Source organism: Lissotriton vulgaris, chromosome 9 (assembly GCF_964263255.1).
Source record: "Lissotriton vulgaris chromosome 9, aLisVul1.2, whole genome shotgun sequence".
NCBI classification, from domain to species: Eukaryota; Metazoa; Chordata; class Amphibia; order Caudata; family Salamandridae; genus Lissotriton; species Lissotriton vulgaris.
In genome coordinates, this window is record NC_141697.1 from 1082041028 (window position 1) to 1082063717 (window position 22690).

Below are 22690 nucleotides of genomic sequence, written 5' to 3' on the forward strand. Positions count from 1 at the left end.
TCCTGGGAAAACTCGATACTTTTTGCGATCCAGCACTAAAGACTAATAAAAGATCCTGTTCTGTCCCTTGACAACTGCATTATCCCGTTTTCCACGATCAGTTTGAACACTCGTATCATTGTAATTATTCTTGTATATATACATTGAGTTTCGTTCCTCATATTTTTGCTTCCACAGCTGAAAAACATTTTTGCATATACATAATTGCGAATAAAGGCCGTAGGGCCGCGCGCGTACTTCTTTCTGGTTAGTAGGTCTTGACGCTAGGTTAAAGACCGTCGGTTCCTGGGAACTCCTAGGAATTGACTACTGCTACACAGAACGAAGTGCGTCAAGAAACGTTGCGGACGGTCATAGGGGATGGCGTTTTCAAAGCTGATGGACGTGGAAAGAGCACAGGCACAAAGATTCGAGCTACAGCAACTTAGTCGTACGAAATGCTTTATGTTTCAGATATTTGTATTGCTTTTGATTGTTTCTGCATTACTGGCGGGTGGGGTGTACTATATGATGTCGTACTTCTTACCTTCCGCCATACCTACACCTATTCCTACTTCCGACTCTAAATTCACCTCTACTGCATCTCCTCATTCCTTCCATATCTTACCCGAACACGAGCAGGCTAGACGTGCAGAATTTCGCAATAACTCCTTTATTCAGCTCCTTCACCAGCACCAGTTAGTGGTTAACACTACTAATTGTTGGGTGTGTGGGTTGATGCCACATACCACAGATAAGGGAATTCCATATTTGGTTTTGCCGTACAGTTCCCAGGGTTCCGCTCGAGCATTTCAAACAATGTTTCGAAGCGCACTAGGTTCCCACCCCAATCGAGAGCCATGATCCCCCTACTCTGGCCCTGGCTCGTATCAAAAGCCTTTGTCTATAGCGATAGAGGATCTAGATAGAGATATCTATGAACCATCGCTTATTCCCGAAGAAGAGGTACAAGCCTATAGGGTCCTGAGTAGAGGCGAGTATAGTGTGTTCACTAGTGAAAAACAGCTTAAAAGCTCGCCCCCGATATGGGTCGTACCCCACATTGGTAATTTTTGTCTAATAGGTCGTGGCTGAAGATCGAAAGCCCGACTTGGGGAGAGTGCTTGCACTGAAAATTACATTTTGCCGATGGTCTCGTCCCCTGTGTTTCTGGCTGCCAAGGGTACATACTTTATCTGCCATGATCGTGCGTATGCATGGTTGCCCTTCGACTTTGTGGGCTCATGTTTTATCGCAAATTTGTTGCCTCCGACGTTCACTGTAGATGCAGACTATCACAAGACTAGAGTTGTGAGGGGCGTAATTAGCGAAGAGGACACTGCCGGTCAAGAGGCAGGAGACTTTTTCAAGGGTTTCCTCCCGTTTTGGGGGCCTATGATTAATAGTAGGAACCTGAGACAGTTGACTCGAGTGGTGGAATCGACAGCTAATATTACTGCCAGTGCCCTTGGTAATATCACCACAGAACTACAGGCGGATAGACTTATGACGTTACAAAACCGTATGGTTTTAGACGTGATCTTAGCAGATCGAGGTGGGGTATGCAAGGTGATCCATTCGAGCTGCTGTATTTTCATTCCTGATAATGCTCCGACTGTTTATCAAGCCATCTCAAAGTTGCATAAAATCTCTGAGTCCATACACGTGGACGTAGGGGTTGGACGCTACTTGGGTGGTTTTGGGGCCTGATGTCGACTTGGGGTTGGAAGATTCTGATGATTATCGGAGTTGTTGTGGCGTTCCTGTTCACATGCTGCCTTTGCGTGCAGTGTGGTCCTGCCTTATGTGGCCTCTGTGCTACGACGTGTATAAGACAGCCGCCTGTTACCAAAGAAGCTCGGTTGGACAGAGCTATGTTACAGCAACATCTAGATGGTCTGATGAATATCGAATATGATTCCGACTAGTGCTTGCCTACATGAGGGCAAAAGGAGCGTCTGAGGTTCCGTGACAACTGTAAGTGATGTTTTTGACTCGCACGAATATGGTCGAGTCTGGTATCTGTGAACCGCAAATGACGAGTTTAGTGGGTGTATGCAGTTTCGCTGTGCTAACCTAAACCGTTCGTCTGTTACGTGGGTTATTCTATCTGTACCCACGGGTTCCATTTTAGATATGGCATCCATTTTGTCTCTTGCCCTCAAGTAGTCAGCGAACGGACGCTGTCCGCTTCGCGACCCTGGGATTCCCGAGAGATGTATGGAAGACACATGTCCTTTGAAAATTTCTTATTTTGCCGTGCCGGTTTATTGTCTCAGCCATGCATCTCATTAGGCACGTCCCTTTGATGCCAGGAGCTCGTGTTTCCCGATACCTCCCCTTTTACACCCTTTTCCAATTCCCCACTGTCTCCATCTTCCTCCGCACCTGTCCTTGTTCTTCCTTCGATCTGTTTTATTGCTGATTGGAATGCACTAATGGTGGGAAGATGGGTTTTTACAGTTGGGAACCACCAAATGTTTCCGCACTTATGTTCCGAACATTGAATGTATCAAAGAGACCAAAGCGACCCCTCTAGGGGATAACTATGAGAACTGAGCCATAAACCTTTGTGTACCATGTAAACCTATGGGTGAATTATGTATAAAAGGAGCGATCCACAGAACCAATTTGAAGCAGTCTCCACAAGTAGCACGCGTTGTACTTGCCGTGATTTCTGTGTTCCCTGCAGTAAATAAAGCTCGAATCTTTGACGCCGAAGGAAGTGTCCCGTGTCTCTGTCACTTGTACGCCGGAGCAGGTTACCCACGAAGGTTTCAGGTGTTATTCCCTGGCACAGCTGGGTCTTAAATAACCCAGTCCTTCAACCCTAGGTTGAATAAGGGTGTGTGTGTGTGAGAGAGGAGGTTGAGGGTATGGAGGAGGGGTTAGCCATGAAAAAGTTTTTTCCTCAGGAGAAAAATATAAACATTAAACTTCTTCGTGGCATAGACATCATTTTTCAGGGCTGCACGATCTACAAATAACTAGACATGAGAGTGATTTGAAGGGCAGATGGCTTGTTGCAGGAGCTCAATAATCAGGTGAGGCCCAGAGGCTAATTCCAACATCAGATGATGCAGAGGCATTGATTTATTTAAAAAGGTTGCTCAGAACTGATTCTTTGTGGATTGTAATCAATGGGTTTTGTAAAATCACTATGACATATTTAGAATAATCTGGCAAGCAAAATTGGACTAAAATGTCTAGGTAAATGGTCACTGAAGTACTATACGAATGAATAGTAGGGCATACTCTGAAAAACAATTGAAGGCACCTTATTAGAAATCAGGGCAGGAGTCAGGGGTACACACAGGTACACAGAGTCCACACAATATTTTCACTGGGTGGACGCTGTCTCTCACTGCCAAGAAGTTGGGGCCCACAGAAATATGCTGTACGTGTCCTGGTGTAAGACACCAGGACAGGTTCAGCAGCGCCTCCATGTTGTCTGCTTTCCATTCCCAGGAGCAACGTGCAAGCAACTAGGGAGCTTTTTAGATCGAACCTAAGGGCAGCTGTCTGCTCACTCTGTGAGGCATGTTGTACTAGAGTATGCCATTGAAGCCCCTCCCGCTCTCCGCCCATATTTATCATTGGCTTATGTCATTGTCCTTTGTAAAGTCTGGCTTCTGATTTGTACAAAGGCTTGTTAGTACTTGCTTAGTACCAACTTGTCTTCACTTGTAACCTCCCATGAGGCCTGGCCCTTTTAATACAGTTGTTACACTGTACAATTTATACGTTGGTGAGCACTATTTTCTTTGATGCTCTTCCCCATTCCACCCATTGCATTGGAGCACCCGCCCGCTTTGTTTTAAATTGTAATTTATTTTATTCAAATTACAGCGCGGTCCGCTTTATAGCAGCCACACTTATTTAATTACCAGCGCCGGCTGCTTCCACTTTAGCGGCTGTGCTACAAAGGTTTAAATATAAAAGCCCCATAAGCACTTTCACTACAATAGTGGCCACGCCCCTTTGTATAGACACGGCTCACAGTAAACTGAACATTCCAGCAGCACCTAAAAAAAGGGTTGTGGCCACCATTATAGTGGTCTCACATTTCGAGTATGAGCTCTTGGCATTAAAAACAACAATGCTTTTTATATATGTGTTCCTTTTAAAAACACGTAAATAAATAAAAGGCATTGTCATTTTCAATGCCAATATCTAATAGCCAATATCTAATAGCCAATAGCCTAATCACTCGCAAATGCGAGACCTATTGCCTTGAAAATGCTTGTTCAAAGCTGATGTGGTGTCCATTTCACTAATGCTTCACACACTGCCTCTGTGATAAGCCTTATTATTTTAGAAGTGAATCCCCCTTACCCTGACTAGAAGCAAGTGTCCCTATTTGTACAAAGGAACCTATCGCTGCCAACTAAAGACCCCCATTTCTAACACCGTTGGTATTCTGAAAAGATGCATGAAAGGATGGGTGACTCAATTGGGAATAGGTGAGGCCATTTTGAACTGCATTGAGTAGTGTTTACAAACCCCATCTTCCCATTACAAATAGTGGGTCAGGCAGCCATTTTCTCCGCATGATATAGAAAAGGCATCCACATCTTTTGTTTCCTAATTCTTAAATATAATGGTGAATAACTGGTGGCTAAAGTTATGATGTGCCGATGGCTAGCCTGTGAGAAGCACTAACAACCAGGTTTTTGCTTTTTTTGACAGTATTGCAACTAGGGTCAGATAGGGACAAAAAATAGGCCCAGGCAACAAAATAAATGGTGACCTCTATTAGCAAACAAGAAAGCTAAAAGAATGGACAACATTTGCGATTTAGGTCAGTTTTGAACTTGGTACAACACACTGTATGGGTATTTTGCTAGGTAAAGGAGACTGCATGCACTTGCTTTTGCTGCAGGCAATGCTTGTAGAGAAATTAATTAACAGTGCAATCCGGCCAACCTGGCCAAAATAAAAATAAAATCCCACAAACTGTTAGAATCAAGCCCACACACTGATCTTTCAGACCAGCCCATCGGGCACTGCCTGATTGCCATATAGGCCAGTCTGACACTGATTGTAACTGATAGCAATGGGATGTAAGGAATGTTTGCAATAATTTGATCCACTTCACTTTTTGAGGCTGCCTTCCAGTCAGTAATTTGCTTTCCACTGTGCAACTCTACACTGAGATCAGCCATGTACAAACCAGCCTTAGTCTTTCTCCAGAAGGAGTGGACAAGCCTGAGCTGCCAGTCCCTGAAATTCAGATGGGAACACATCATTGGTCTTAAAGAGAATGTTGAATAACTAGTTACGGTAATGATGATGCCAAAGCCAGTCAGGAAAGCTCATGGGCAATCTTATCTCTGCTTACTTCTTAACATTGTACGCTGTAAGTGTGCAAAATCTGAGTATTCGGTGGAGAGAAGAATACTGTGCACTCAAACAAACATTCACCCCACCACCAAAGAAAAGTGATTGTCTTAGGCCCCTCCAACAGCACATAAACTTTAAAGTACAATCCGTTGATTATTCATGTAAACAAACCTTTCAAATATGTATTTTACAACCTTGTGTTTCCCTTGCACGTTATACTTATTAATACAGTAGAACTTGTCTGCAAGTCCACAAACCACAATCAGACTGTGTGTTCTTTGCATTAATATTTATTATTTAATGAGCGGCATACATATCTGCAACCAGCAACCACACAAAACTATGGTCAAAATCGTGCCTGTACTTGTAGCAGAATTTGCACTATTGCAATGAGGTTGATGATATTGTAGAATAATTTCTAACATGTAGCATTGTAGATGGGTAACTGGGAATAGTAGGGATATTTTCGCTGAGGAATTCTGAGTGACATCAAATAGCCAATGAGAGGAAAGCTTGAGTTCTCTATCATGTCACTCATAGCCCTCAGGTGAAAAACATGGACTTTATTCACTCTGTAAGCATCCCTTGCCATCCAATTTGTAAAAAACCTGGTGGCATACTACCAAGCAATAGCGATAAATATCGCTATTGCTTGGTTAGAGACAAAAATTTACCGCTGAGCTGCGGCGATTTTTATCGCAGATAAACCTTGGTATTACCAAGGTTTATCGCAAATGCGATAAAAATCAGCCGCAATGCATGAATATCGCTGAAAAGTCAGCGATATTCATGCATTACCAAGCTAATGCTCTTAGCCATGTTATCCACCTCCCATTGGATAACATGGCTAAGACCTGCTCAGGGCAGGTGTTAGCTTTTGGAGATATTCCCGCTTAGCGAGAATATCTCCAAAAGTTGGTAATAGGAGATAGCGATGTTAGCGACTGTTTCCAGTCGCTAACATCTTGGCACGCCCACTTTGCATGTCATTAGTGATAAATATCACTGACAAGGAAATTGGGGCCCAAGATGGTCGCTATCTCCTACTAGCTGTCGCTAACTGATGTTAGCGACAGCTAGGTAATAGGGAGATAATTTTATCTCCGCTTTCTTGGCTTTTAAAGCTAAAAAAGTGGAGATAAACTCCCTTGATAATGTGCCCCACGGTGTCCTGACACCAATTACCACCAAACTCGACATGCCCCGCCCCCCACCAACCACCCCAAATATAAAAACTGAACGATGGTCCTGTCGACAAAAACCCAACCCCCACCCACACACTCTACACTGCTTGCCTTTCCTCTATCCAAAAGCACAAAAAAATACCAGGCGCCCTGCGACTCATACTCTCCATCCGGTACATTTCCATCCCATTCAGTTACCAAACAGAAAAATAATTCTGTTCTGCCTTTCAGTCCAATCTTTTCTCTCACTCCTTCTCTGAAGCCATGCTCTGAGGAGATCAGCCTCTGCCTTGATAAGGGCTTCACGAGAGCTGCTCTGTAGTGGGGATGTCCACACCCTCGGCTTACAAGGGAGGTGATGTTTGAAAACCTGCTTTTCCCTTGTTTTCTCAGGTCAATGGATACCCAAAAGAAGTGAAATAACTCTCATCCGCTATTCTCGTATTTACCCGGATCTCTGGAGATGCAGGGGAGGCAGGGGAAAGACTGAGAAAAAACACTTTCCTGTAATATCACGAAAGTGGAGGAAATGTCCTCTGTTGTAACAGGGGAGATGGGAATAGCCAGATTTCTACAATGATATTCATACTACTGGCTTTCTTTTTAAGGACGGCCAACATACTTCGCTAACCCAGTGAGAGCATCTAATTATCAGTGTCTCTCTTTGATGTGGAAAATTATGTTTATTGAAATAGCTCTGCCAAAAATGAAATGTTCATTACATGATGCAATAAGGCACTAAGCATCAAGCACAGACAACTCAACCAGGCAAAGTCTTTATTCTCAAAAAACATAAAATACTGCTGATCTGACCAATGTCAGCGATTTCAAAATTGCCCTCTGATAGAGGGCATCCTGAAAGCCTAGTTGAAGATATAGTATTCCTTTCTTTGATGGCAATCATTTGCTTAAGTAATGTATTATTTAAATGGCACCGGCTTTGTTGCCAGTGACGGAGTGATGGAAGTTTTAGTTTATGTTGTCAGATTCTTCATTTGATGCATTGGTCTTCAGCTGAGTACAATTTTCTCTACAAACGAAACGTACACGTTTTCGACTGATGTTTTACCTTTATTTTTGTACGTTTCTAAATTACTTTATCTGACTGGTACTATTAAGTCTTCAGGATAATGCATGCAACGAATATGTGCCTATAACTGCCAAACCCAAACCCCTTAATTTGCTTTAAGTAAATATATCAAATAGAGAATTCTGTTTGGGTAATAAGGTGTAATTGAGTGAAATTGCCAGCACCAGTAATGGAATATTTGTCTGCAGACCCCAGACCTATAATCGCTTTTACTATTAATGTCATGTTGAGAAAAATGGTGGCCTGTTCGGATTCACTGCCTTTCTGACTGCCATTTTAGTGTTAAGCAATTTATCATGCATATATTTATAGAGTTAATTAAATTACTTTTCTCTGCAAAAGGATTTTAGAATCTGCTTACCACCATGACTTAAGCTTTTCAATGTCATGCTTTAAAACACTTACATTTGTGAATGTTTTTATTATTTTAATGTGTAAATACTGCCATTGACCTAGTTTCAAAATATGCAAAAAACATAAACAACCCACATCGTTGCTACCGTATAATTATTTAGGAAGATGTTAGCGAGCTAAAGAAGTCATTTACCTGTAGGAATGGGTTTGAGAGCCACAGGGCAGTCAGGAGTTACTGGGCGTCGGCTCTGACTACTGGATATGTTTACCTCTGCTGTCCGTGAATCACTATAATGATGAACCTACATTTTTAGCACCAAGCAAAAGTACATCCCATCAGAACTTTACTCCTCGGGTAGCAAATCAGAGAACTCCACGGATTTCTCAGGAAAGGTGTGTGAGCTGTATTCTCCAAACACACAATATGAATGGCATTCGGTATCTTTATCCAACCAGAAATTGTTCCTTTAAATAAAATTGATTGATTTTACACATAGCTAAAGCACTGCACACGAAAAGTAATAAGACATCAAGAAATTGGTCAAGCAGGATGTAAAGATATAGGGCCCCATTACGATGTTGGGCGTAAGGCCATCCGACAGCTCATCGATGACGTTCTGCCGAACATCTGAGGCATCGGTCTGACCGTGGTATTATGATATGGGCGGTCAGACCGATGCCTGTGGGGGGAATCAAGGAGCCCGTCGGGGCAGAGGGTGGATTGTAATCTCCAAAATAGAGGTGATGCCTGCTCAGGCAGCACCATGGGGATTGCGATGCGCATTTTCTACAGCCTTTCTATATCAGAAACAGACTGTGGGAGCCCTTAGCGGGACCCCGTCCCCCCGCAGTCTCTGCAATTCGGCCTGGGGGGACACCTATGGTGCCGCCCCAAACATCCATACGTCATGTGGCAGGCATCACATGGTGCCTGCCACATTGTGCTTGGTATATTTCCTTGTGCTGCTGTGATGGTGGTGGCATCCTAATTTGGGAAGCGGCACTTCCGACTCCTTGTTGGGTGGTCCAGTTTCCTAGATGATGCCAGTCGGAGGCTCATCTGACAGGCATTGTAATGGGGCCCATAGTCTTACTCTACAAGGAAGGCAGTTCATTTTCTGTGCATGAGGGGAGGAACCAGCCGTTCACATTTTCCCACAACAATATTCTGCTCACATCACTGCAAAGATTTACAGTCTGAATGTTTAGACTTTGGTAAGTGTTGCTTACTGGTTCCCAGTAAGCAACACTTACCAAACTTACCAACTCTTTAGGACACTCTTGCTGTCCATGCTGACTTTAGGTGTGCATGTATGCACTTCAGAAGTGGCTGGGGAGGAACCAGGTTGTGGGCTTTCCAACTTGGTTAACACACAAGTCAGTTTGGAGAACATCTCAGAAAGGAAGCAAGGTATGTTCTTGCACTACAGAAGAAGCATCTGACTCCCTTCATCTATTATCAGGAGCTCTACCCATCTCAAAGGATCTCAGAAATGTTCGAGGGCCTTCTTCTAATTGACATACATGTTTCACAGACTATCTCCATCCTCCATTTTATGGGTTATTCGCTCACTGGAGTTCCAAAATGGATTTCTGAATTCATGCAGTAAAGCAAAGCTCAAATACTCCACGCTAACTCTGATTGTACCAAGACAGCAAACATACATGTTTCCTCCATCTGCCACATTGATGGAGTGAAAGATCCACCAGAAATGAACTAGCAGACCCTTTTTAATCAGGAAAGGCCTAGGGTCAACTCTCCTTCTTAAAATAATATGTAAAACGGCCTTCTCCTATCTTGTGTTGCCTCAAGTGCCAGTTTTTCTCAGCAGAAAACGCCAGCTTCGGTATTTTTTCTATTTGTGATTGTGAAATGCATCCTCATGTCCATTTCTGGTGCAAGGATGCATTTCAGGCTATACAACTACTATAACTTTCAATATGATGAGAACAACAGCCAATCTCTTTCAGTTCTCTCAATTATTCCTATGCTCAAGCTGGAGGATTTTTACCTGAATGAAGTCTTGATTACGCAATATGGCATGATGATGTAAATCAGGCATTTCATAATGTAACAATTGTAGTGTAAAATGGCAGGCATTATGCAAGATTACACCAGGGTCAACTCAATGTCACCTGGGGTTTAGATACCCTGTCCAGCAGTATTGTACAAGCAACATCCCATGTTGTTTCTTGAATAGCGACAGAGTAGAGTTGGCCGTGAGTGGTTATTACCGCAAATTCGAACTGAGAGCTGAAGGATAGCATATATTTAATGATTATACATGGATTAATAATGGACTCCTCAGAGAAAGGAGTAGGACCAACATTGTCAATCTAATGCGTTTTGCTGCATTTAGGCTACTTTTGACTATAGAAATACCATTGAAATGCCTGCATACATACATTTATTCATTGTCTCATTAAGCATAAGTCAAGGGAAATGCTGTAAGCAGACATTTAGTCCCCGCATCCGTTGGTCATTTAAATCTGTGACCAGAATATACATGCTATTAGCAGAATACATATGTAACTTACATCCACCCTCTTTCATTTGTATCAAATGTCTGAACATTTCTCCATTTCTCCCTGTGGAAGGAATATGTCTTACCATACTTATAGATTTATCTGAATTGACGCCATTTGTGTCACCTACCACAGTTTGCCTCAGTCACACTTTCCAAATTCAAAATGTTTTAGTATCCTTTCAGCAGCTGCTGCATCAAAGGTTACTTGCCCAGAACCTTCTTACACTGCACTTCTACAGAAGCCAACATCTAGAGGTCTGTGCAGCATCAGTGGCAGTCACCAGTAATATGCTTTCATATCTCATGTGTATGGGCACATATCAAGACACAGATACCTTTATTTACAAAAGTTACATTTTTTTTCTTTGTGAAAGGTGAAGCACACCATGTCTGGTCTGGACCTTTCCATACTCTTTAATGTCTGAATACCAACTTACATTACCCTTCTTTTGCCGCACCTGGGGACACATAGTCTGATTAGGATACCATACAATCTTCTTTAATGAAGTGTCATATGTGTCTTAATGCTGGTGTACACCATCTCCAATCTGGGCCTCTACTTGCTCAATAATTTTTAAGTAAGAACTTACACTACCTTTACTTTGCAGCATCTGGGGACAAATAGCCAGCTAATAATAACATACGATCTATAAGCAGAGAATGGTGTGCAATCAAAAGAAAGAACCTGATCTTCGTATACCCTACCATCTCTCAAGTCTCCGGCACTGAAGAGGAGAATGCCCCCCCTACAGGTTGACACCCACAAAAACACCTCAGGATAGATTTACTAACATTTTACATCATGGATGTGCCAAAAAACTGTTAAGCTGTTCGGGCTGTAGCGCTTTACAAAAATGCCTAAGGAAATTGCATGGGAAAATTGTATTTTGGGCTCCCTTCTTTTTTTTTTGCTCCCCACTAGACATACCACCCCGAAACTTTCACAGAAGCAGCTGAGGTTGATGAACCTTTTTTGGGATAGTCTTGTGAAGATTTTTCAAACAGTGCCAAAGTGATTAGTAAACCAAAAACATGCTCTTCTTTTGGTAACTAGGTCCCAACTATAACTACCCAGTTGTGACAGTCTTGGGACTTCCCCAGCAGGCCCCAAATTACCAAAATAAAAAATAAAAATTATGGGTGTCGTGAGTGGGCACTAGGGGCACCCGAAACATCCATTCTAGCAGGGTCAACCCTGATTTGCATACAGCTAGGTCCAAATTGATGTGGCATGGTAGATGAAATATGATGGCAAAGGGATGTGGCCTGAGCAATTGCCAGTGGCTGAGATGAATTAAAGCATTCCATTCATCATGTTGGTTTTGATGCCCTTTTCAGGGAAGACATTGCTTTGTAGTTCGGGCTGGACTGTACCCATGAGGCCCAGGCTCAAGACTGATTTGCATATGGCCATGTCTGAACTGGGGTGGCGTGGTGAGCAAAATAACGATGGATTAAACCCAGATCTGTGACTGGGGGTGAATGTTTTCCCAATGTGCAACATTCCATCCATCATCTTGTGTGTTTTGCTGTTCGCCCTATGTGGGAAGGGCATGCCCAGACGTGGGTCCCGTGCTCACTACGCCACTGGAGTCAAGCTATCCTGGCTGATGATGGCTGATTGCCAGAAACCGGTCCTAGGATGCTTGATTCCGGTCCAGGGAAAACATTGCTTGGCAGTTCGGGCTGGACTGTTCCCATGATGCACAGGGTCAAGACTGATTTGCATATGGACATGGTGGTGCAAGACGCTGTTAATCTCACTGGGGCTGACCTTCTGGACTCACTGCTCTCTTTTCCGCGGCCGGGCTTGGCTCCGCCCCCCTGTTCCTGCTGGCTGTTTGTCCTCGCTTTCGACCGGCCGGGCTTGGCTCCGCCGGTCGGCTTGTTGGTAGCCTACAAGCCCCAGAATCCTTAGGGGCAGGACGACGAATCTCCACGCGCCAGCAGCCGCATGAAGACATGCTCGGGCCGAGTTCCCCGGTGGTGCAAGATACCGTTAATCTCACTGGGGCTGACCTTCTTGCCTCGCTGCTCTCTCTTTCGCGGCCGGGCTTGGCTCCGCCCCCTGTTCCTGCTGGCTGTTTGTCCTCGCTGTCGACTGGCCGGGCTTGGCTCCGCCGGTCGGCTTGTTGGTTGCCTACAAGCCCCAGAATCCTTAGGGGCAGGACGACGAATCTCCACGCGCCAGGAGGCGCATAAAGACAAGCTCGGTCCCTCGTCCCGCGAGGACGCGAGCGGGACGCGCCGGGCTAAGCCCGGGCAAAGGGCGGGCCCTCTGTAGCCCTCGGAGGCCAGAGGAGGCTGGGCTGGGCCATACTATTGTCATCTGCCTCCTGGGAAAATCAATGCCACTGCAATCCATAACTCTGGACTGTCCTATAACTATCCGTATGTTTTTTAACATCTTCATATAATTCCTTGTTTGTTTCTCATTAGCGACCACGAACAATGTCTCCAAAGGGCGCAAAGGCAGATAAGGGTAGGATATCTCTAGAGGGAGGGTCTTTAAGGGGCACGATTGAACAATACCTTACAAAAGCTGCTTCAGCGCTTGGCCAAGAGATTGAAATGGCTGAGCGCCGTCTATCCACAGAGCTCCTGAATAGACGCTCTTCGCTAGGTCCAATCGAACTAGCCACAACCCCTAATTTGAAAAGTAGGAAGACAACTCCTGGCAATAATGATATCAGTATTCCCTCTATCTTTTGCAAAGCTACCACACTATCGGAGACTAGTATCCCTTATAGCAATAGGAATTCTAGCATAGATCCATCACTAGAAATTATCCCTGAGGAATCTTTGATACTTCATCCCCTAATGTCTGTTCTAAAGACTAATCTGCCACCTATATCCTTACCACCGACTAATAAGCCCAAATTAAAGAGAAAGAGGGGGGGAAACACCCATGAGGGTAGGCGGGCAAAATTACCTTATATCGGCCGGAATCCCCCTATGATGAGGAAGATAGGAACTGAGAACATAATTCCACCCCAGAAACAGGCTCATCCTTCCCCATATCAAGACTTTTTGGGGAGCATAGAGCTACTTGTAAAATCTTTAGTACTACCCCTTGTAGAAAGATCTAAAAGGCTAGCAACTCAGCTGCAGTCTTTAGAAGTAGCTATTACTTCAAATACAACATTATTAAAAGGGCTACTAGCAGGTAATAGTAATAAATCTGGAATAGACAATCACAGTAAAGTGGGCAATATCCCTAAATCGACACCTTTAAGTAAAGGGAATGAAATTGTAAAACCAACACCCCAGGTATCAGGGAAAATACAGGCCTCCACTAAAAGTAAAACTAACATCGAGCCACAATCATCCAAAACACCCAGGGCGAAGGAATTCGAAGTATCCCCAAACAAAACAGCAGATGTATGTGGAGATCATAGTGGGAGGATGTCAGACCCCAGGAATCCTATAGGCTCGAATGTTCAGATTGACTTGCCCCGAGAAGCCGCCACATACGTGGCAATATTAACAAGGGTCCCAGAATTAAAACCAGGGATTAAGGAAGGGTACACTGACCTAAAAAACAAAGTGATTCACTGGTTAGTGAATAATAGACCTCTACCTCCAAATATTAATGGGGAAATTTTAAATGTGAGAAGGCTTGGGTGGGTAGGCTATAGGCCGAAAGACACGCAGGGAGACGCAGTAATCATTCATTTCAGGGACCGAAGGGTCATCTCGTACATAAATAATTGGCAGCAGGTGTCGGGGACCGGTGGAGAGGGGATAAGGATACACAATTTGAGCTATTTTTACCCTAGGTCACTATTACCACGGCAACCTAGGATAAGCAAGCCACATTATTTCAATACATTGGGAGGGACATTTTTTAACATCCAAACATCAAACAGATTTTCCCCCTTTGTAGGCTTGGATGAGGTTGATTGACTCACCAATGCATCACCTATGGCTCTAAGTAGTATAGAAGTAGTAAAAACACTGAACGCCCCTATGAGTTCACTACCATCTAGTTCAGATTCAACAAGTATTAGTAGCGTCACTAGCTGGAAGGGTACTCCTGAAGATGAAATTATTGTTCAACTCCCCATATCTGATATCGAACCAAACGGGGCTGGGGAGGGCAAACCAGGTACTATTCGTATCCTCTCCTGGAACATTGCAGGCCTCAAAAAGAAACTGGATATTCCAGATTGGCAAGAATTTATTGATAAACATGAGATCTGCATGTTCCAGGAGACGTGGAGCTTGGTACCCTTGTATAAGTCTGGTTATACCATGTTCTTTATCCCTGCCGTAACGCAAGGCTTGGGTCGTCCATCAGGGGGTCTACATATATGGGTCAAGATATCAATTAATTTGGATATCTCTGTCCACTATGTAAATTCAGAGGACATTCTACACCTATCCTTTAAATGACCCCTGAATGGCAATAGAGTTGATCTTTTCAATGTATATGCCAGAGGAAGCCCAGGCAATCAAAACTCGAGCACAGTTCTAACTCTGGAAACAGCTTTAGCAGGTATCCCTCCATGTTCCAATATTATCTTGGGGGGTGATTTAAACTGCACGTATGAACCCCTAAGTAAGGAAGATCTGTTGGGGACTAGTGAGGAAGATATGAAACACTCTATCCCTCTATTAAACCTGAGTCCTATTAAAAGATGGACGGTCAGGGCCCTACAGATAAATGCCCTGACATTAGAATATAACCTTCGGGCACTTAATGGAAAAACAACTTCGGACCGCAATGGAGCCATGACATTTAACAGGCTGAATGGCCCCTCTCGCATTGACTATATAATCTTAGATTCAAGATTATGGGGGAACGTGATAGATATGGAGGTTAAACAGATACCTGACAGTGACCATAACCCACTCTGCGCTGATAGTAGATGGGAAGTTAAAGGGAAGCTCATAAATCCTCTCCTTTCCTCAATAACAGTAGTGCCATCTAACTGCAACCGCAGGTTAAAATGGCACAAGGTGGCATGTCAGGAGTAAACACTGTCAAGCATATCTCTTCAGGTGTCATCTAAGACAGTGGAACTTTCCCTTCTCAACCCCATGCTTAATTCTATGCCGGGGTTTGACCTCAGTGAATCTTATAAGGCCTTTATAGATGTCATAGGCTCCCATTTTAGAATTGAGGGGACCAGAGGTAGGAAAAATCTTGCATATAAAAGTGGTAATCCCTGGTTCAACAAAGAATGCAGAGTAAGGAGAAAAGCCATCTCTATAGCCTTACGGAAAAAAGATCCTTTGGCCGTAAGTTTAGCGAGACGGGAATATAGAAACATCACGGCATCTGCAAAACGGGTATGGGAGGAGGATCACTGGCAGAAACTCAGGAAGGCGGCCTTTTTAAAAGATTCCACTCTCTTCTGGGATTTAATAAACCAACTAACCAGAAGGGGAACTGACTCCATTCCAAATAATATAACTGAAAAACAATGGTTTTCCCACTTTTTAAATCTCTATAGCTATGAGGATGGTGCGGAGCAAATTCCGGCTGTCCAACCAGACCCCAAGCCAGAGAGCACGGCTCTTGAAATTGATGACCCCATTACACTCTTGGAGGTTCAGGCAGCCATTAATAGTATAGCCCCTGGAAAGGCTGCTGGGCCGGATAGTGTACCTGGCGATTTAATTCTACATGATCCTTCTGTTTGGGCTAACCCCATCCTACACCTGATGAATCTCTTGTTACAGGGCCATACAGTCCCAGATTCCTGGAAAGGAGCAGAAGTGGTTGCAATACACAAGAAGGGGGCGAAAGAGGATCCTGCCAACTACAGACAAATAAGTTTAATTGATGTAATTCAAAAGGTGGTTGGCAGGGTCCTGATCTCTAGAATGGTGGTCTGGTTAGAGGAGGGGGACATATTAACACACCTACAAGCAGGATTCAGGCAGAAAATAGGCCCGAGGGACCAGGTCTTCAGATTTACAGCAACATACTGGAAAACTGTGTCCATTGGCAAAGGGTCGTTGTATCTGGCCTATATCGACCTTAAAACTGCTTTTGATCTTGTACCCCGTGCCAAATTGTGGCAGGTGCTACATGACATGGGCCTACCACGTTACCTCCTAGAACTAATCAAAAGGCTGCACGATGGTACCTATGTGAGAATCAGATGGGGGAATGCAGGAGAACTGACAGAGAGAATACCAGTAAAGAGGGGGGTCCGCCATGGTTGTGTGATGGCTCCCACCTTGTTCTTTCTCTTTATAAATGGGATGGCAGACCATTTGAGGGAGGACCCAGTGGATGCCCCCACCCTGGCGGGTGAAAAGATACCGACCCTCCTCTTTGCAGACGACACCCTCCTTATGTCCAAAACCCCCTCTGGTCTCCAGAAACTATTAAATAGGTTTAGTACCTTCTGTGAAGAACGTGGGCTCACAATTAACACCTCCAAAACTAAATTGATGGTGCTCTCAGGCATCAAAAAAGCTAGGAGGATTAATGTTTCCCTTAATGGCATTTTTTTAGAGGAAGTGGAAGCCTTTGACTACCTGGGAGTCAGGATAAACTGTAAAATGAAGTCGGACTCCCACATAGCTAAAATGCTTTTACGTTTCAAGAGAGTGGCGGGAGCTATTTCCAGAGATCATCGTGTGACCTCTAGCAGACCTATTAGCCCTGCCGTAGCAGTCTATGATGGTAAGGCCTTGGCTGCCGCAACATACGGGTCGGAACTCTGGGGCTTCGACAGAGTGCCAGATCTGGTTAAAGTAGAGAATACGTTCCTGAGAGAGCTAGTGTGTCTCCCCATTTCCACACCCTTAAAACCGCTACTCCACGACATGGGTTGCCGTTCCTTTAAAGACATTGTTGGCCTTCGGCCTTTACTCTATTGGGTACGTCTTAGAAGGACACCGGAGCTTGCTAAATATGCTGCGGTCCTTGATGACCTTATTACTGCCAATTCCCCAATGAAGATTGGCTGGCTAAAAAAACTGAGGGACTTGGCGATCAATTTGGGACTAAGGGAAGAGTGGACCTCTCAGTTACCACCCCCAAAGGAAACCATCAAGAAACTCCATTGGGAGTGGATTCAAGCTAGAGACATGAAAAATCCAAAGGGGGGTCTCCTAACTGACCAGTTCTTGGACCATAAGCCTGAGAGGAAGCTAAAACCCTTTCTTGATTTCATTAGTAATCCGAGAGACAGAACACTGTTTTTGAAATTGAGATATGGAACGCTACCCTTGAATGCCTTTACTAGAAGCTGGAGAGGATCTTCTCACCATCAAGTTACCTGTCCGGGGTGTGCAAATTCCACTGAGACCCTTGCTCTCTTTATGTTTGCTTGCAGGGCGTACAGGGGCCCCAGTAAAACATGGTTTAGACCTGTTTGTAGAGAACTGGGAACAAGGCATTATTCAGAGGCCCTCCGCATTTTAACAACAGATACAACATCCATGATGGTAATCTGCGGAGTTGCAAAATTTCTGGGGAAAGCATGCCAAATACGTACAAAGCTTGCTAAACTAAGTACGGGGTAGGACATCAAGTGTTATAACTGTGTCAACATATTAATTAGCATTTTTAGTGTCTCTTTTAAACCAACTAGATTTGACCTGTTTTATCATCGACGTGTATTTTAATTGGTTTTTAAACCTGCTTTTCGCTTTTATATCCTGTAACTTGTTTTATCTAATTTTACCTTCTGTGATGACTTTGTATTTACTTTTATGATACTCTGTTATCGAATAAAGTATTACAACAACAGCATATGGACATGTCTGAACTGGGGTGACGTGGTGAGCAAAATAACGATGGATTAAACCCAGATCTGTTACTGGGGGTGAATGTTTTGCCAATGTGCAACATTCCGTCCACTATCTTGTGTGTTTTGCTATTCCAAGAAGTGTCAGGATTATACTATCACACTAAATCTGGACTTGTATGTAGATCTACCATATCTTGACTTATATTTATGATTTAAGAATCAGAGCCACCAGCTCTTCTGCTGATGTAATGGCACCACAAAGCGTACCTTTATGGGGACCCATGCCAGGTCAAGCCTATTAAGAGAAATAACCATGTATCCCGGCAATCTGCATAATACTAGCGGAAAATCCACAGAAGGTAACACAGCCAGATCTACAGACCTGTGGTTCTTTAACTACAGAGCAACTGGAATCCAGGGGTGCTAAATCTGCCAGTGTTTGCCAAGGTTCAAGAAAGGCATGCATAACCAACCTCCGACAATATAAGAGGAAGGAAGTAAAAACGTTTCCATGACTATCTCCAATATATTATGTTGGTTACAGGAATAGAAATGCATTGCAGTCCTTTCAATAGAAATCAAGTAGCAAAAATTGTCAAATGGCGATAACATCAAGATACTTTTAATGGTTTTCTGGACAGCTGAATACAAAGAGCCGCATTTCTAGAATCACCCGTCAGCTTCCAAGCTGTTAGATAAAGCTGGAGACAGAGCTGGAGCTGGAGCAGAAAGGCCACCAATAATAGTGTGGGCACGTCAACAGCCAAATAGATTGCAGGAGCCACAGATGGAGTAACACAATAAATTATTGTCTGCAGGGAGCAGTTCCCCTCACCTTCCTCCTGAAACTTTCCCACACCTACGGGAGAATTGTAATGGAGAAACTGTAAAAAAGGGATCCTGAGTTCAAAAGATTAAGAGGGCAGCTGAACAAAATACTGGAAGCAGGTCACCTGCCTGAACAGCAAGTAGGTCAAACCAAATAAGCATGGATGGAGAACATGCTGGAGGAGCATCAAACTGTGTTTCTTTTCAACATCAGAGTCAGCTCCTCCTCTTAGTCACGCTGGGCAGAACATGTGCTGCACTGGTTAAAATATTATCCGGTACCAAAATCGACCCTTTAAAAAAACTCTGCTAGGTGCTGAATTCCCTCCTAACAAAGGTTGTCTGTCAGTGCAACATGACACTGAGCTGCTCCAGGGGCGGCTCTACGGTACAAAAGGGGGTGGTGATGGACGGAGCATCTGAACCAATCAAAAACTCACACCCCGTCAACAGATCTGGGTTTGATCCATCACCGTTCTTAAGCCCACTCTGCCACCCCAGTTCAGACTTGGCCATATGCAAATCAGTCTGACCCTGTGCCTCATGGGAACAGTCCAGCCCGAACTGCCAAGCCATGCCTTCCCTGGACCGGAAACAAGCTTCTGAGGACCGGTTTCTGGCATTCCAGCCGTCTTCAGCCTGGCTTGCTTGAATCCAGTGGCCAAGTGAGCAAGGGACTCACGTCTGAGCATACCCTGCCAACTTATGGCGGACAAAGCGGTACAAAAGGGGGTGGTGAAGGACGGAGCATCTGAACCAATCAAACACTCACACCCCGTCAACAGATCTGGGTTTGATCCATCACCGTTGTTAAGCCCACTCTGCCACCCCAGTTCAGACATGGCCATATGCAAATCAGTCTGACCCTGTGCCTCATGGGAACAGTCCAGCCCGAACTGCCAAGCCATGCCTTCCCTGGACCGGAAACAAGCTTCCGAGGACCGGTTTCTGGCATTGCAGCCGTCTTCAGCCCGGCTTGCTTGAATCCAGTGGCAAAGTGAGCAAGAGACTCATGTCTGAGCATACCCTGCCAACTTATGGCTTAAGGCTCTAGGTTCATGGCGGCCCTGGGCAGGGAGCGCAGGTAGGGGACCCCGGAAGAGGGGTTCCGGGCGGAGCAGAGCGCGGAGGCCAGTGAAGAGGGGGGTCATGGAGTTTGGAAGTGGAACAGAGCCGGATGCCGCCAAATCCAGTCCAGGGGCCGCCACGCAAATATGTATCCATCCTCAGAGGATTATTATATTAAGGATATATATTGGCGTGGTGGCCCCTGGGGTTTGGTGGGCCTGTGCAGGTGCACAGCTTGCATATGCCTAAGGCCGCCCCCTGGCTGCTCTCACAATATCCACAATGTTTATAACATTAAAACAGGAAACATTCCTCTGTGGCTCAGATCCTCGTCCCTGAAACTTCCAGACTGGCTATTTTAGCAAGACCAGCCTGTCAAGAGATGGGGCAATACAAAAGGGGCCCCCTAAGAAAGATTTAGGGCAGACGTCAGGGGAAAATTACACTACTGCAAATGAAAGAGTCCACCCAAATGAATCAAAAAATGGCCCACAAAGAGTCCACTGATTTAAATGCACAACATAGAGCTCACCAATAGGCGACGAACAGGCCACAGGGTGGATTAAACTTCAAGTGTAAATGTACAAAATCCTTATTTTCTTTTTCATATTTTCTTTGCACACATTTTATCCAAGGTACTTGATAACATAATACATAAGTTCATTAATTCATAAAACATTGATCAATAAATACACATAATATAAAGACCCCACATCAACCTCTCATCATACATCTTCCATCTTCTCATCCAATCACACACAAACATCCACTTCAACATCAAACACTATATGCAAATTCCTCAACGTAATCCCCAGAGTGACACATGAATAGGATCCTGTGGAGTCTTCTTAGCAAAATGCCAGAGAGTCCAGATCGATGTGGCAGGACCCCAAAAAAACGTAACGCCAACGTGCGTTTCGGTGCAGGGCCCAGACCTTCATCAGGGCTTTCACGCCGAGGGAGTGGGGAAAACACAGCACATTTGTGATACACTTGGCCATATGCAAATCAGTCTCTGGCGCTGGTTCCTGAGTCCAAGTATAGCAACTAGTTTATCAGGGTTCAAAATCACTTGCCCAACAGAGATGACGTAGGAAACGCTGATCTCCCGTGAGGGCTCGGTTTCCAAGGCTTGTTAATGCTTATTAAATGTGTTCAAATCTCAAAAACTAGATTGGTATGCTAATCATTTGAATCATAATAAAATATAATTTGAGATAAAAATATTCTATTGATTCTTTTTGATTATTTGCTGTGGCTAATTTAATCTGGTTCATGATCAACTAATTAGGAGATAGAAATTTCCTGGGCGGTTACCTTAACCTATTGCACATTAACAATTATCTCATTTCCGATCCTCATATGATAATTGTTCACCCCTATATATTCTGATCCCTTTCCTTCAGCACAGAACAAGATCCATAGGAGGACCTAAGAGATCTGGTATGTTAGCTGAGGTTATTCTGGGATGAGAGAAACTAGAATCAATTAAAATGAATGAATAAGGCTCACCACGTTTGTTGTGCACGGAGGCATTTAAAACCTACTTGTTTACAGCCCATTGTATTGTTGCACGTTCATATGTGTCTTGTAGTGGGTGCAGATCCATTGTTTGGTCACTGTACATGAATATATTTGAAACAACTCTGCTTTTTTTGATGCTCAAACTTTCTGAAATTGAAAAAGTCACCAATGAAATAAAAATATTTCATCACCACTCATAGGTTCATTGAAAGTACAATGGTAAGGTGCTTTTTGGGTGAAAATGTGGCATTACTAAGAACACTAGGCCAACTGTTTGGCTAGGGAGGCGTGTTGTGCATTGGAGTGTGTTATCTGGACCCACTAAGTTGTTTTCTCATTTTATTATAATGGTTAACTAGGGCATATGAAAAGTTTTGTTTTCCCTTCTTTTATCCTCGGGGCCATTCTGTTTCTTACCATTTGTCGCAGAGCCTAACGTTATATGAAGACATTGCATTATGAAGAAAGTATCATTTGGGCGACATTAAAGTATCTTTCATTAAAATGGAACGTGGTTACCAAGAACACAGATGGTGTTGTGCTTGTGGGATGTTCTCTTTTGTTGTGTAATATATTGTCTATGATGGTCTGCAGCTGTTTTTAAAAGCGAGCCTTCATGTGATGTGGATATTAAAAATCGAAAACAGAAGCAACTGCAAAACAAGCAGCGCATTTCTGCCCAATAGAATGTGAATAGTGTTTAATTCGATAGCTTCCCTCCCAAAATATTGTATCTCATTGCAGTTTAATGTATCTTGCACTCTAAAAGAAAGTACAGTTCTCTGTTCCGTAAAATTAATTTGCAGAATATTTTGTGAACAAAAAGCAAGAAGCTCAAATTGTCTATTATTTGTGACAACTATTCTTCGATTTACTAAATTGCTCCTCTATGCTATACAGTATACTTCTACAAAATGTCCTTTAATATGATTTGTCAGGTGTTTACATACGTATAATGTAGCGCCGACATAGGATGTTGGCTGGGTTAATGCCAAATGAGTCGTGGCGCTCGGAGTTAAATCGTGGCGGCGGCAGAGATGAGCTCAGCATCCGCCACTGAGACACCACTTCCAAGTT